This window comes from Amphimedon queenslandica, unplaced genomic scaffold (assembly GCF_000090795.2).
Source record: "Amphimedon queenslandica unplaced genomic scaffold, v1.1 AMPQUscaffold_13134, whole genome shotgun sequence".
Lineage (NCBI taxonomy): Eukaryota > Metazoa > Porifera > Demospongiae > Haplosclerida > Niphatidae > Amphimedon > Amphimedon queenslandica.
The window spans coordinates 84,385-89,892 of record NW_003546630.1 but is presented as its reverse complement, the minus strand read 5'-3'; positions in this window follow the sequence as shown (position 1 = coordinate 89,892).

The window sequence follows — 5,508 nt, the reverse complement described above, 5'->3', positions numbered from 1 at the left end:
AACATATTGTATCTTATGGTTATGCTTTGGTGTAATTTTTTTGCTGTTTGGATCACAAAAAGCAAAAACATTTGCATCACTTGATGTTGAAGCATTTTTTGTTGAATTGAATAATTCATTGAAACCAGAGATTTGTCCATATATATCATTTCCAGCTACTCCAGCAGTATTATCCTTTAATGTAAGAGGAATGGGATTGGAACTTTGTTTAAATTGAAATTCAGCTATCCAGTTAATGTAAATACCTCCTCCTTTATAAGTTGCATGATTATCAATAAACTCCAAGTTAGCTGATGGTGATAGGGCCACAACAGATGAACTATTTATTGCCATTCCTCCTCCAACTACTCCAGTATTATACTTAAATACTAATCTATTTTCTACAGTTACTACAGAGGCTATAATTACCAATCCTGTTGATGAACTTTTTGTAACAACAATGTTATTTAGAAGGATTGAAAGACATGCTGTTATTAAATTTTTTCCGTTTCCAACTAGTTCAGTGTCTATAATGTTGATGTGAGTTGATGTTACTAAGTTTCCATTGATCCATAAACCATAAAAAAAATTGTGACGCATTGAACAAGACTTGCATGTAATAGTAATAGATCTAGGAATATTGAATTTAAAATATTCACCAACAAGTTTTAATCCATAATTATTGTTGTAAAACTTGCAGTTTTCAAATGCAATGCTAGACTGTGGTTGAATGCCTTTAATATTATGTGTATTGCGTTTTAATTTAAAATACATATGCCTTCTAAAAATTGAAGAAAATCCTGCCCCTGACTTAGATACTGATGAATTGGTAATATACAGAGAAAAAAGAGATTCACTGAAAAAATGACGAATGCTATGTCTGATCATATCGACATTATCAAAGATAACTGATAGATTATAAGAGGTGCCATGAGTCATTTGTAGTTTTAATACTGATTGGACATTGACAGCAGATCTGGTCACAGTAACATTTTCCAGCTTTAATGAGTAATGGTGCAATTCATTGTAACACACTTGGGGTGAAAAATATGCAATAACAAGATTATCAGAAATATCAATAACCAAAGATGTTATCTTACTATCGAAAACATTGATCAGTTTCAAACGTTTTACATTTTTAAAAATAGAACCGCTAATCGTAATATTACTTGAATATTTAAAATGCATGTTGCAATGCTTGAATGATAGGTCACTGAAACTGACATGATTGCTGGTATTGATTCTTATAAACCTACATTTATGTGAGCAGTGAATAGTAGGAGACTGGTCCAGTCCATGTAGAGTTATATTCTGTACTGAGTCCATTGTGACAGTAAAGTTAATGACACTAGTTCCAATGAAGTAGAAGATGGTGTTATTGTATTGAGACATATTCCCAGCATACACTGATAAAGGATCACAAGGTGACTGAGTAACTGAACTGCAGTCATCAGACACATAATACTGACCAGAGGAGACACTGCAGGAGCTACTGAAGAATAAGAGAATAACCACTAACAGGAGAGACATAGCTACTGTCTGTACTGACTGACTAGTGTATACTTGCAGGCTGCGAGTGATAACTTATATTGACTACTTGTTCTCCAAATATGGAAATCTGATGTTTAGTTGTGATAACTGATGGTGTTCATGTCATCTTTACTAATTCTCAATTTATGATCTATAATAATAATTCCTTGAAGTTAATTATAAAGAAATGCATAACTTGTAGTAGGTGCTTTAACTTTGTATTTGCTTAACTAGATCATTTTCTTTATATTTCTCCTACTCCATTCTCTCATCTTGTTTATTGTGTACTATGGACTGCTTTACTGAATGGTATATGGTAAATCATGAGCTTCCATGGCTGTGTAAATAAAACACTTGTTGTGATTCATGCACTAAGTCACTATCAGTAAATGCAGTATCTACTGTATAGTAGTTTATTTTGTAGAGCTTTATTTTGGCAATTTTAATATAAAATTGTTATCAGAAGCTTTTGATACATGCGTTACTGAGCATGTGCATAATGATTGGCAGTGTTATTGGTAATTTTGTTTGCAAATTGCCAAAATAAAATTCAGCCAAATTAAAGTACAATACATTATTTTATAACACAAATACATATCACTAGTATAATATCAATAGTGTTGTATTATATATTGTAAGTCTTTCATGTCCATGGCTTTAGATTTTAGTGATATATATGAGACATGGTTGTGCAAGCAATTTTATATACATCAAAATGTTTTCATTGTTTTATTTTACTTGTAGTACAAACCTGTGTTTATGACTTTATGTACATACTACCTATTACAGGATAAAAATTTGTTCATTTATGCACCTGTACTAGTGTTACATGTACAATACAACTTGCTATTATCTGTAGTAATCTCCGCACAAAACAGTATCAGCTGTAATTGTATTTCCACTAATTGGTATTGTAATTACTACCAGTATTATGTATAGTGACTTACTAAGAATTCCCTTTTGATGTACATAAACAAAATTATAAATAGTTCCCTCCACACATTTATAGGAATATACACATGCAGCCACAAAGAGGGTCTACACCAGAATACAACTACTAAATCAATTAATCAATTCCTTGAAATGAGTGTGTTGATAGCAATCATGGTTTACCTGTCAGCTAAAATCTACAATTTCTTAAATTGAGTATTAAATGATAATAGAATTGTGTGGTAAAGATTGGCACATAGTTCTACAGAGACTCCTCCTTAAGCAACAAGAGGTGACTCAAATCTTTTAATACATAGTAGCTCGACTACATAGACTATGATGTAACAGCTAGGACACACACATATGCACTGTACATTAATGAAGTATATACCTCATGTACAGCCACACTATACACATACACTAGATATGTATACCCACATCACCAATCCAATATTGTATGTAATTTTCCTTTCTGTTCAAAAGAATCAGAAAAGTTTGTGTACTATGCAAAACTTGGAGTAATCAATGAAATTAATGAAAATAAAGACCAAGCAGTAATAAATGCCAAAAAGCAACAGCAATAATAAACAATAATGGTGCTAATGATAATAAGTAATAATAAGGTGGTTAGTGCTGTGTGTATCAGCTATAGGACACACACACACACACACACTCTGTACATAAACACATAAACTAATTATTATTATCCATGTATACACATACACACACACATGTACAATGTACATACTTTTATGCTTGCTGACATAATGTAGTTGTTAATTAATGTTACAGTTGTTTAAAAAAATAACAGGAGCTTTTAAATTAGTAGATCATGGGTTTTCCATAGGATTTTGGCATAATGTTTATGCAGTTCTTGTCAGTGAATCCTTAAATTTGCATTGACAAAATACTATAATACTATAAAGGGCACTTTTTCAAAAATTATAGGGAGAGATTGTTTAATTTTATATGTTTTATGTTGTGTAGAAAATTTGAACTGATTCCAATCAAAATTGGATTTTGATTGTACATATACATTGTGCATGTACATGTACAATGATTTTTGTCACAAATTAAATGCCCATAAATTGTTTAAGAAATAAATTGGCATGAATTGACTGGTATGTGGTTAATCATGAGTGTGTGCATAACCTCAATATTACTGTATATGTGTGTATTTATGTATTACATGCATGGTTTATAATGTTAGTAAATAAAACACTTGTTGTGATTCATGAACTAAATCACTATCAGTATATGCAGTATTTAAGGTATAGTGCTTTATTTTGGTAGAGCTTTATTTTGGCAATCTTGCTATAAAAATTTTACTGGCAGTTTTAATACATGCATTACTGAGCATGCGCATTAATGATTGGCAATGTTATTGGTAATTTTGCTTGCAAATTGCCATGCCAAAAATCATTTTGCCAAAAAATGACCAGATGACGATTTTTAATGCATATGTAAAAGTTTAAATTGATTCCAATCAAAATGGGATTTTGATTGTACAGTGTACATGTACATTGATCTTTGCAAAAAAATTAAACACTCCATAAATTGACTAACAAATACATATTATTGACACTAAAAACAAAAAATAAGCAATAAAAATAGCAATAGATAATAATTATTACATAGTCCTTAACTGAACATCTATAACAGTAATGAGAAATGAGAAATAAATTAATAGTTAAAACTTTAAAAACTAAAGTAGCTAAAAATACTAAGAATAGCTAAGGGTGGCAGCAAAAATTGTAAAGATCATGATTAAAACAATTCAACAACTGATTCACGACTATTACTAAGTCTAACATTAGTAGAAGTTGGTACAATTTCTCTCATTTGTTGATCAACAGTTAAATGTGATTCAGTGACATCTTGATTATCATCATCTTCATTTTGTTTCTTGAGTAGCTTCTTAATTAAAGCATGATAACATTTCATATGTGATAACTGCAGGTAAAGATGATAAACAACAATCAAAATAAAACTAAAAATAAAAACAGATAAACAAGTATTGTACCAGATCAATACTTTACTGTCTTCATTAAAAGCTACAGATAGACCAACCATGATACATAAGTTAAACAAGAACCAAACTTCAAGTACATTGTTCATTCTTTTCTTGTAAACTCCAGCAAAGCAATTACTCAATGATAGTACAATAACTAAAACTGTCAATAACATTGACAATAGGAAGTGCTGTGACTGAATGAAACTGTCAACTAAAGTAACTGATAATAGTACTGGTATCCTAGCCACTAGCAGTAGACCAGGCCAGAACCGATACTCATCTTTCATTGGACCACTATAAGCATCAATAATAGGCTTGAAATAACTCCATAATTTTCTTAAAAGTTTGAAATTTGAAAGGTGCTTCTCATAAAAAGGATTAAGTAAAAGGAACAGTGTGTATGGTATGACAAAGAAAACAGTCACCAATAGGGCAAATCCAAATAGTCCAGCATGCTTCCCTTTAGCATATTCAACATTAGGATCCACATACCATAAACTAACTGATCTTACTGACTCATCTGTACAGTGAAGAGTTACCTCACGCTTGTGTAGTACAATAACAATAGTACGTACTAGTTTAGTATATGAGAGAAGGAAGAGTGTAGATAGAACAGGAACAGCATGAGACCCCATCAGTCTTGATATCTTACCATATCTCCTACACAATTGTATAATGATAATGATAATGATCCACAGGTAGAGAGGGAAAGCAAACTGGAGCCATTGTTTAGCAGAACTGTCCATACCATTGTAAAAACACATCTCAAACCCAAAGTCTAAGTTAATCCATGATATCACTTGACTCAAGACTGGTAATGCTCCTTTCCTTGAAAAGACTGGCTCATATAACTTGACAATGTTAGCATAGAACAATAGACCATTGAGTGTACCCACTGATACTGTTAAATTGAGAGCAATCAGTAGAACCACAAGTAGTACACCCATCACTGCAAACAGAGCAATCCAACCTATCATCATGTAATTATTATGACATTGTCCACACTTGTTTGATCCCATTAGTAGACTGTATCCCTCTGTACATGATCCACACAT